We start from the raw sequence: 12267 nt of genomic DNA on the forward strand, positions 1-12267 counted from the left end.
GCAGACAGGGTAATGTATTGCTAAGACAAAATAGGGAAATGGAATTGTAAAATAAATAAATAAAGGCAAAAGTGGGCGGTTTATGTCCCCTGCCAATCCCCAGTTATGCATAAAAAAGACCTCTGAAATGAAATCTTTATCAAAAGAGCCACAGGGTTCTCCTTACAAGGTGTTTTCAAATAAGCGGGCGTTATTATCATTCCTCCATGGGGAAATATGCATTTACAGCTTGGAGAGTAAGAGGCAGTAGGGTAACTGTTAACAATGTTTTCCCTAGTTATGGTGCATAATTACATGCTTCTGTTATTGCACCTTTCTATTGCTGCTAATACAGGGAAAGCCCATTACGAAGTGTGCTAATGTGAACGGTAGCCTGCAGTGCAGTGGGCGCACGGTTTAAAAAGAGATGCATGAGGACCACTGTAATGAGCAGTGGGCCATGGAAGGAGGGTGTAACACCCAAAGAAGGCATGTTGAGTGCCTGGTTGAGCCTGGTTGAGTGTTAAAATGTTGCATGTTGGAGTGCATGTGACATAACAGATTTGACCTTTTATTCCCTTAATACATGCACATTTTGAAGGATCATTCAGTTTGGTATGCCTCTATTTAGTTTCATAACATGTGATCATATATTTTCAATAATAATGTTATTTGGTGTTTTTATGATCTCCAGTTTAAGGACAGGAACATATTGATCACAACATTATCTATTAAACATTTGAATTTCCAAATGTTTAATTGCACTCTCAGCTGATCCCTTGCGTCTCATCTCATCGGGATGCAGCTGCAGCCAACAGTGCACAGTGGATTACTCTCCACATGCGCTTATAATGACCATTGACTTGGCTTGGCCGTGAACGCGCGCTCCGTGAGCCACGGTCATTCCTCTGTACTGTGTGTGTGGATGGTCGCTCCCTGGGTGCTGCCGAGCGCTGCCTCCTTTCACAGATCCGCCGCCGCTCACGTTCAGAGCATGCCCGCCTTGCCCCGCCGTTTCTCCGTGTTGAAGACCATCAACGGAAGACGTGCATGTTTGTTTGCGCACTGCTGCGTTCGTCCGGTTTCGGTCCATCAGCTTTGTAACGACCGACAGCGAATGGATTGCTCCGTTTGATTCCCCGCTTTGGTGAGATGTATACAGGAGACTTATAGCCTATCCTCTCCAGTAGCTCAACCCCCATCCTGTGCTCTCATCACACGCTGTTTATGCGCAATAGGACACTGTCAGTAGAGACTGGACAGAGAAAAAGTATGAAATAAACAAGTGTCAAGTAGCTCCGGGCTGTTCAACTGGAGGGAAGGAAAAGTTCAAGTTGAAGGAAGAGGATTATGCAGTGAGTGCCGAACAGAGCTGGAAACAGGTACGTTGTATTTAAAATGTATTCCTATGGAAACGATGCTCACGCGCTCCTGTTGTTTACACACCAGCCTGTGTGACCACAAACAGCACATGTGTGTACGCATTCACTCCTTGTGGCACATAGGACGGGGAGGACAGCACACAGCGATGACATTGAGGTGCCTTTTACCCGAATAACGTGTGTAGTCCTCATGTGAGCTTGTCACACAGGGCTCCCTTAGCGTGTCCGCAGTGTCGTTTGAGTGTCATTTTGTCCAGCTGATTGGGTTATATAGTTCCTTGGAAGAGATGACCTTATGTGAATGGAGTTAACACACAATACATCTGCGCGGCATGAGAACACAGGCATCCCTGTGACAGCTCCGAAAATCACACGTGTCCTGGCTGTGTGAAGCTTTGAGGGGTCAAGGTGGAACGTTGGACTTGACGTTTTTAGGGGGCAGCAACTCATAACCTTTAGTTCGTCTCCGATGCCTTTATGGCTCTCGCAGCGCGCAGCATCCTTCGCGCATCCCTCGCATTGCATGTGTGATAAAGTCAGTTTGTCCTTCGAAAAAGATGCTTTCTTTTGCATCATGACAAAGATGGAGTTGCATGGAGTTGCTAGTGGGTTTTAATTGGCTGCTTGACCTGTCATTAAGGCTCGTCTCCTCTTTGCTGGGCGGCCGCAGCTCTGCGTCGCCGCGGTGCGCCCGCCCGGCCACAGCTGCTGCGTCCCCTGCCTCTCCACATTATATGAGTTAATTCTTTCAAAAAAGCACCAATTGCTACACTGCACTCTATATTTTCTACAGTCTGTGTATTCATTAATATTTCACACACTTGCTTATGCTGCCATGTACTGGATTAGAAATAATGCATTGTATTATGCTTTGAGGAGAGCTAAATCAAAGGTCCAGGCAGTCATGTGCGTGTGTTGTGCTGAATTTTAATGTCTTCCCTCTGCTGCCATGCTCTGTGTTTTTTTTCTTCCTGTGACACACACAGGCAGAAAGCCACAGCCCAGCTGGCTCCCCTCAAGCTGCAGTCAGGACCATAACACTGCAGGATGCCATTCGCTCAGGAAGGCACAGAGGTGACTCAAAGTGCAGGACTTTATGCCACATACAGTACATGCTTTATGTTTATGCATAAGAGAAACTTTTGAAGTCAGTTGTGTGTCACGTGGGATGTGATGAAGGGATAAGGCGCACACACACTAATTGCAGTTTTCTAAGCCTGGCAGCACCTTATGACATGAAAAACACAACCAGATACACACAGACACCTCGCAGATCTTGATGATGAGGCACCCTGCAGAGATTCACACTTCAATCTAACTGGTACAGTTTCTCTCCGCGGCCCATATCTCCTCCTCCACCTTTAGTTCTTTTCAAGCCCGCCTGCGTGCATGTGATCTCTCACACTCTTTGATCTCTCTCCCACTTTCCACATCCCTCCATCTTGAGCTTTTGACAGCAGCATATACATCAAAAAGGAAGCAAAGCATGCCACATTGACGTGTGATCACTGCAATTGAGGTTTGATGCATATGTAAACAAGCAAGGATGCGCTATAGCTCTCTTTTTAACGCACACACAAGTTGACACACTCAACCCCCAATCCACCGTCAGTGTGTAACCTCACAAGTGTAATCACTTTGTTCCATGTGTGTGTGTGTGTGTGTGTGTGTGTGTGTGTGCGTGTGTGTGCGTGCATATGTGTAGCGAGCCAAAGTCTTAAGTGCTAATAGGAGCGCACACTGGACAGCAGCAGGCCGTGTCAACCACAATCTCCAGACAAGCCCTCAGGGTGTCCTATTTGGCATAGCTACACAGACATACACAGACACATAGAGAAACGAACAAACCGGTCTGAGTGGTTTGGACTTGACTCAAGGGTCTGAGAACGTCAGGTTCTCTAAGTCTGTGTCCTTGCAGGACCTTCACAACTATTAAACTAGATTTACTGCACTGTTGCCACGGAGATAGACTGCAGATTGACATAAACATATGCAAACTTTTTTTAATGCTCGCTGGCTGGATAGTCGTTAGTTCACATGGGGAAATGATATGAAGGAGAATCTCTTTCTGTTAATGCATCTTCTTCTTCCTCTCTCTCTCTCTCTCTCTCCTCTGCTATGTGGGTTACGTATTTATACATTTTACCGCAACACCTGTGAGGCCTGGGAAGAGGAGCATCAGTCTTCATTAGACTGAAATGAGAGTGGCCTTGTTGAATAAATGACTATCGCTCAGCGCTTGTGTGTATGTGTGTTGTGGCTGTGTGCAAGGCTTGTGTCGAACCCTGCAGCCCGCTCTGACCCAGCTGACAGATGACTGCAGTGATTTCCAGGGTTCAGCAGATTAGGGGATTAAAGACTGAAGGCTTCACACAATAACCCTAATGCATGAGCACGGCCGCAAGCGTGTACACGGACACACGCGCGTATCAAAGAAGCACACATCTCTTAGCTGTGGGGCGGTTCTGAGGTCAGGGATAACCAGTGTGACCCCTTCCTTCTGTGCGGTGCAGATACAACTGTCCACATTCACACATGCAAACAGAGGGAAAGCAGCCTTACAAAACCTCAAGAGTCCTATTTCACTAATGCCATTTTCACACTAAGGCGTGACCTGTATTGGTACAGAGAGCCCAGTTGATTTTTTTGTCTTCCTTTCCAACCAATTCAGAACCCACTCAGCGTTAGATAATGAACCAGCATAGTGGGCTGATTGTTTTGGACTAGGCCAATGCAATTTTGGTAGTCGATCTAGAGCCAAAAGTCCCTGTCAAAAAACAACAAAAAAACAAAATGGGCACCATTGTGTTTATTGTTCTAAATTCTCTAAATGGTAACTTCATTGCAGCATGTTAACTGATGTCAACAAAAAGCTGCTTATATGTCTCTCAGGTTTAATTACCTGAGGGGCTGAAAGTGCCCCTTATTATCGGGGCTTTGTGCAAATTCATGTGTTGACTGGTTGGTTTTTGGAAACACTGTTTGTTGCACAGTGTTAACATTTGTCCTTACTTTACCTGGACATTTTAACAAGGTTTGAAATGCTGGGCACTGTTGCCACTGACAGTGCAACCATAGCAACATTAGAAAGTCAAAAAAGTTTAATGTTATATTTTTTTCTTGGAAATGCTAGACGGAAAAAAAAACAGGCAATTATCCCAAGCAGATCTCCACACATCCAGCCTAAAACCTTTAGTCTTTATAGTTTTGTTATTTTCCAAAGCAGGTCTTTAGTGAAAACACCAAATAGAGGTGAGAGCATTATTGTTATTTTTATGAGGTTTAAATCATATTTGAAATAAAGCATGCACAACTCTTGTTGTCTTATCATTTTGGACAGAGCAGAATGGGTGGTAATGGAATCAGAAACAACCTCTTGTCACTTCTGATTAACTAAGAATGCTGACCTTTCCAGAGAGCATAGGTAGGTGAAAATGATGGTCTTTGTGACAAGAAATGAGGAGGGGGTGGTATTGTTTACACTGCTGCTGTAATTGTAAGCATGTGCGGGTAAATAGAAAATACAAGCTTAGCTCTGTCATAGGCTGTTCTGTCCTATGGTCCTTTCTAACCCTCTCAGCTATTTCACAAGCTCATGGGTTTTTTGAGCCAGGAATACAATCAACTCAGTGTCATAAATCCACATCCAGAGGAAAAACTGCTGCAGGAATGGCTTCACGACTATTATGCTGCCTCAGTTTGGCCCCCTGCAGAGCAGGTTTTGTGTGGCATGAGATACAGCGGTGTCAGAACTGCTTTCATGAGGAAGTACTAACTCCAATCCCCCCACCCCCCCTCATTTTTACTCTAACCATTTGTGAACTGCATACCTTCCCCCTGCCACATTTCCTTTCTCTGGCAGCCAGTCCACAGTTTGAGCCATTTATGCTCCATTGTCCTCTCTGTTTCATGTTTCAACATTTCAACTTTCAACATTAATTGTGCTCCTTCTGGGAGATTGTCAGACATATGTATGCATGGCGTGCTGTGGTTTTTCGAGAGGCTAAAATTACAAAGACATGCTGATGAAGGAGAAAATTAATTGCAGTAATTGATTAATTGGTGGGTAGACTTGAGGAAACCACAGAATAAAAAAGTGGTTGATGGCATCTCCCAACGCTGTCAGATCAAACATGTTGCCAAATGGGTTTGAATAAGAGCACAATTAAAAAATAAACTTCTTCCTTTTTTCTAAAAGGTTGAAACGAATCAGATGAATTTATTAAAAATATTAAAGTTCCACCACTGCCAAAACTGTTAACGAGGCCCCTTTGAATGAATGCATCAGTTAACAATTTTGTTTGATAACCTTGTATGATTTCAGTCCTTCAATTAAAACCAAAACGGCCGTAGCTCAGTCTTTAGGGACTTGGGTTGGGAACCCGAATGTTGCCGGTTTTGAGGGTCCTGGTTCAGAGTAAGTCAGAAATATGTCAGGTAGCTAGAGAGGTACTTCCTGAACACTGCCGAGGTGCCCTTGAGTCAGGCACAGTGATTGTTGTAGGCTGTAGGTTTCACATTATTGCCCCCGTCAAGGAAGTTGTGTTTAAGATGCCCTTTTGTTTTTCAGCAGGATAACCAAAATGTATTGGCCGGAATCACCTCAAAGTTGTTGGTACGATGCAGCATGAGCCAAAGAAACGTGATACAGCTCTTAACCAAAGAAAAAAACCTCTGAGCATAGCATTCATACACTTTCATATCAAATGTTTTTTATACAAGCTGTGATGGTCATGATATTATCTCAAGCATTTTAAATTTGTACATATGTTAAGTTCAATGACGAGTATTTGGAATACTTCCAATTCAGAAGAGCACAAATCAACGCACAGCTGGGATGACAATGCTGTGGGAGCCACAACCATATCTGATATAATTCTGTTGGGATGAAATCCAGATTCATATTTTGGTTGCTGTTACACATTTCCATATTGTTGAATACTGGACTATGGCTTGGCTGATGTCTGTGCTCTCTTAAGTGCTCCTCTTTTTAATCAAGGTAGACAGAGGATCATGGTGTATAATGCACTGCCCCTGAAAATAACCCCTATTATCTCTTTGTGGAGCAACAATACTCACAATCATTGCCAAGCATATACTAGAAGTTCAATTATCAACTAATTCCCTGACTTAATGTGAAAACAGTTCTGAGTACACAATATTGTGACATATTCTGGAGCCAGACCCCAGCAAACAGTTCTGATATTGCCCTAATGCATTCTTGCTTTAGCTTTCAGGTCCAATATAATCTACTATAGTTCAAAGTGTGTCATTTGGTGACATGAAATCTGAAGGCCATGAGCTTATTTCTTCCACCTGTTCCCTGCACACTCTTTGTGACCTTAATGGCCCATATATTTCCTTAAAGGAGCTCTGGCTCAGACCACAGTTCTCAATTCAGAGCTGTGTGAAGGCGTGTGTGTGTTCGCTTTGTGTGTGGCTTGTGACACCCAACATTAGCTGTGCTTTAGAGAAAGTGACGCTTGTAGAGAGCAGCCTTCATCTTGGATTACCATGCCCATGGATCCTGAGTTTTTCTTTTTTTTTTTGCTGGAAGAGATGACAGAGTGGGATGATATTCACTGCGTCTGTCTGACAGCTGACCGACTGGTTTTAACTCAGCCTCCTCGCATGCTTATGGCGCTTTGTTGGGAGCTTCCTGGTAACATTTTAGTGGAGCAAAAATAAACTCTCTTACTCATGCTTGTACATACATTCGCCAATGATGGCTCATATGAAGTCTTTCAACAAAGACTCGATTACATAAGAACTTCCGTAACCAATGTCAGATAGGGATTAAGGAGATTTTTTTAAGCCTAGAAATAAAATCTTTGATCCCAGAAACAAAACCTCAAACTTCAAGTATTAATTCTTAAGCTAATCCGTCAAACCTTTTACAGCTTCAGCTTCTCATATTAGCAGATTGGATACTTTACTTTATGATGTCAAGATTGAGTTGTTTTGGGGTTGATGCTTGGTTAAAGAAGGCAATCAGGGGATTCCATCCTCAACTCTTGGAATTATATCAGTCATTTGAACCATTTAAAGAAGAGAGAATATGATTGGCAGTTTAATCAATAATCATGAATTTTTCTTGGTTGCAACCCTAATTATGTGACGACAATGAACATTTTGTCAAGTAAGGTGTGAATCCTCTGTCACCGAAAAATAACTTCTGCTGAGTGTATGCAAACCAGTTAAAGGCAAATCCCATTCTAAAGTAATTTTGGACCCATTGAAGATGCAAAAGCAGGCCAAGTGGTGGTTGAGCCCTCCCAGGCCACAATGAATCAAATTGGATTTCTTGGCCGACTTTGCAGAGCTTACTTTTGCTGAAAAGTAAGTAAGAGCCTTCATCTGTTGGCCCGGGGTTTTCATTCTAAACTATTTCCCATCAGTGGAGAGAGGCAAGTGGTCTTCAGTGCAAATTAGAAATCCACTTGCATCTTCTGTCTCTGTTTTGAGAAAAGCAGTGAAGAGTGTTCTCCTATATGCACTTATTTGTGGCCTTTTGGTTTATGCTCAAAGAGACTGCCTTGTCTCAGACCAACAGATCTAGTCATGCGCTGACCCCCCTCGCTGCTTCAAAATGAAGCCAGGGCAATCACAGATGACACTTCAGGATCTTTTGTGCTGATGAACTTGCTTAATGCCCTCAGCCCTTTTTGCATTTTTAAGTACACTTCAACTGAGGGCCTGAGCAGAGATGAGGCTCTGCTGTTACCCTGACGTGTCGAGGAGATATTAGCTGAGGGACACATCCAAACAAATGTGCATCTAGGCATCCAGCACAAGCACTAACATGAGCAACTCCACTAAGGAATTGCTGTGGCTTCTCCACTTACTGTACTCAGCCAATAGAATAACCACAAACTCTCTGCGGCAGCCTATGAATTCAAGAAATGTAGTGTACCTCTATTGCTTACCCCCTCTCTCTTCCTCTCTGTCTCTCTCTAAGCAGACATGCCTAGTTACAGTCTAAAAAGGCCTTGTGAAGGAGGACGGGAGTTAAGATGGCATCCCCAGAGAGTTTTCAGAGAAGTAATTTAATAAACTGTGATATTTTCCCACTCCACAAGGGAAAGGGAATAGGCTCAGAAAAGTAATGAAACTCGGCTGTTGAATTTTTAATATTACAGAATCAATTTCCTGTACTTGAACATAACCGAGGAAGAGCCTGCTCTTCTACCTGCGTCGCAAAATGCCACACAGTATGGCATTGACTTCCGGCTAGTTTCCTTTCCCCCCTAGTGTAATCGTTTGCAGGATGGACTAAAGGTTTGATCACAACATTTCTTCAACAGTATCAGCTGGCTCCCCCCTGTACTTGAACATTTCAGCAGCGGGAAAAAAAAGTAGGTTTTCTGAACTGCAGTCGATGCTTAGAAAGTGGAGTACCTGACTAGAACAGATGCATATTCTCGTTCATTAATATTTAAACTATTAGGGGAAAAAAAGCGCAACTCACATTCAAGTCGCTGTGAATCTGCAAGTCAAAGTTCCAGAGTGTGAAGTTACACATTTATGAGTGCAGAATCATTTTGGTGTAAAATTGTAATTTCATGAGCACATCAAAATTTTCTCTTGCAACTTTCTCCAGCTGTTTTTTTATTTCTCATTCAGAGCGGCAGTTTCTGACAAGCATGCTTAAACAGAACATGGACTTTCTCTGTCTGCCTTATATGATCTTTTTCATTTTTAAAACAATATCCTTTACCTAACACAAACAAGCAAAATATGCCACTTGATGTCAGGGTCATGGTTGGGTTTGTTTTCAGTACAGCATAGAAATGTAAGGCTTAAATCCTGTTATTTCTATGACAGTGTGCCGGATATGTCAGCATGTAAAATATGACATTATTGTGGGACAGGCTTTCTGAATAATATCGGAGAAGGACTGTCCTTGACTATGCATGCCATTTGACACATTCTTGATGCCTCCTTAAACAACTTGTCTGAAGTGTTTCCACTGATAAACGGTGACCACGACAGTTTGGAATTAAGCGCGTCCATTTTTTTTTTTTACTGGAACTATTCAGGGAATCCAAATTTCCTTTTTAGCGGATCTAAATGTCACGGGAGGGTCCTCGAGCTCAAGTCCCTCAGGGAGCGAGCCATCTGGAGGCAGCGACAGTACATGACCTCGGCTAACCTAGCTTACTATGCTAAGCTGACCAGCGTGCTACTGTTGACAACAAGTTGTGCATTGCCAAACTTTCAAGGAAAAGGGTTTGTGTTGCAATCTTGGGATTAGAGAACGTAAACAGACTGTGTTATGAGCTTCCTGTTACACTAATTTATAAATACACAAACCATTACGGCCATATTGGCCATGTTTGGACGGAGTTTTATGTCACCTACAAGGAGGGGTTTAATGAAATAACACTGAATAATCTGTAGGTGAGACCGTTAAATAAAGATGTGTAATAGAGACATATGCTGCACGTAAGACTCCATCCTGTTACAGACCAATACTAAGATAGTGATCTCACCTTAACTCTACCTTGACCTCATCATTCTGACATTGCAAAATTCCCCTTTCTGTGCTTATCTGACTGCCAATTTCCACATTGTCCATAAGCGCTGCTCCATGGGACGGAGAGCGCCCTGCCCTGCTAGGTTCATTCCTGGAGTGTGAGCGCAGGAAAATAGATTTGTACTTGAAACAGAGCAGAGCATAGTGGTGCTGCTAGCACCCACAGGAGATAGACCACGGCGCTCGCTGTGGAAACAGTAGCATCGACTAGAGTAGCAGCGAAAGATGCTGTAGTGCTGACGGACCGCGACGCACCCAGAGAATGTGGAAATTGGCAGTTAGAATTTATTGTTAAATTACCAGAATAATGAATTGTTATGGACATAAACATCTTTAACATCATATGGATTTGCCTGATTTTAATCTTCAAATCTCATCAATGCTTTCCTGTCAATGATTTGTCATTAACAGGCTTCCGAGCATTGGACTGATTATTCGATTGGATTCTGGTATTTGATTTGATAATTAGCTCTGTTTCCTACCTCTCATGCTCCTGCCAAGGCTGCTGGCTGTTTGTTTATAGCAGATATGCAATGACACTCCTTTTACCCTGACTCCATCGCTACGTGTGGCAGAGAGAGGAAGAGAGCGAGCGAGAGAGAGAGTGAGCGAGTGAAAGAGAGAGAGAGAGGGGTCAGGTGATGATTTATGACCACGATGCTGCATTCCAGCACAGGATGATTAATCTCTTCTGGGAACACTTCACGAGTACAAGTTTAACCTACCTCGGCCTTGCACACGCCTGCACGCACACACGCACAAATGCCAGCAGTGTGCACACATAAACAAAATCACACACACACACACACACTCATAAGCACACCAGCGCTCTGCATGCCTGACAAGGAGGACATAAACACAGGGGCAGAGTGCATGTAAGTGCTTTTGTATGCAATTCATGTGCAGCTATCCCCCAACCCCACATACCCCCCCCCCCCACACACACACACCTACACCTTTTTTTTCTTTTCTCCCTCCCTTGTTCATTCTCTCTTCTTTCTTCCTCCCTGCTGACCTCAATGGTGCAATGTCTCACCTTCAGCCCTCTTCTCTTTTGCCTCATTCATTCATCACAAAAACAGTCACAGATGCTAACACTCACACACAAACACACACACACACACAGGGAGGCGAGGTCAGAGGAGGAGAGCCTCTGTATAAGGCCATTTGGCTCCAGTACCAGTGAACATAAGGCTATAGGATTAGTGCAGCTAGGTGCTAAAAGCTTCGATGTCTTAATAAGCGCAGAGAAAGGCAGGGACTGGCCATCACTGTGATACAGCTGTGTGTGCCCGTCTGTGTGTGTGCGTGTTTGCATGTTCAGGTGCTCTGCGTGGGCACAAATACTCTTTGGCAGTCCTGGGCCAGCACATTGAGAGGATAAGTGTAAATACCACAGGCTGCATCTGAAGCTCTATTACTTGAGCACACTTGAGCGAATCATTCCACAGTTATACTCATTGAAACACAGAGGGTGGTGGAACACATCTTTATTGTAATGAAGTCATTTATTGTAATCGAGAGCATTTACAGTCAACTGTAGCTTAGATTTCTACGCTTCTGTCATTACTGACTCTTTTTTTTTTTATCGGGCTTGCGCTCTCTTTCTTAGTCTGTATCTCTATTGACCAGTTTGAGCCTGTGAAAGAAAGGTGACCTGATGCTTTGTTTGCAATTCTACGAGCAACAGGTATCTGTTCACAGTCAGACTGACCACCTTCTTATAAACAAGTCAGCCAAAAATGGTGGCGTTACATTTACATCCTGGTGTAACATGATTATTAAGGGATGTGGGAAAAACTTGATTTCAGTCAGAATCACTTTTACTAATTTCTATAATTCTGTGATGATTCAAAACGTCCAACAATGGATTATGCAAACATACTTTATTTTGTCCTAACTAAATTTTCACCAGTAGCCATTTTGAGCCCAACACAACGTGGTGCTTGTATTTCCTTATGAGCACTCTCTTCACCATGTTTGGTACAATGACGCAGCAGGCTAGTCAGTCACTTAGCCAACATTAGCTAAATCGCGGCATCAGTAATCTATTGCTGTGTCCGACATACTAACACACTTCCTGTACTGTTTTTGGAGCAGCTCGTCCAGTTTTCATTGAAGGAAAGCATTAGGGCGTGCTTTCTACAGTTAGCCAAGACAAGAGGATGTATTCAATGTGCAATGTCCGTCAAACGAAAGTGAAGTACCTCGGGAACAGTTCAAATGCCCGAGCTTAGAATTAACCCGGCTAATGCTGAACAGTTAAAAATAACAAGATTCCCCTGACCCAGTAGGGCAAGGTGAGCGCTGTCGGTGGGAGCAAAACCGTGGTGCTGACAGAACGCAACACGCACAGACTATGTGGAAATT

General features: G+C 43.4%; 1 protein-coding gene across 3 annotated transcripts in view; it reads left to right on the forward strand.

The window, feature by feature from the left end:
- Positions 1 to 616: 616 nt before the first annotated feature.
- Positions 617 to 12267, forward strand: part of tenm2a (teneurin transmembrane protein 2a) — a 222362-nt gene continuing 210711 nt past the window's right edge. The window contains exon 1 of one of the 3 annotated variants that reach the window (XM_065958514.1): positions 617 to 1361. The gene's annotated coding sequence lies outside the window, so the exon portion shown is untranslated. The remainder of the gene's footprint in view (positions 1362 to 12267) is intronic. The other 2 variants (XM_065958515.1, XM_065958516.1) reach the window with 2 other exon arrangements.

The sequence above is a fragment of the Labrus bergylta genome, chromosome 9 (genome assembly GCF_963930695.1).
Source record: "Labrus bergylta chromosome 9, fLabBer1.1, whole genome shotgun sequence".
Taxonomy (NCBI): domain Eukaryota; kingdom Metazoa; phylum Chordata; class Actinopteri; order Labriformes; family Labridae; genus Labrus; species Labrus bergylta.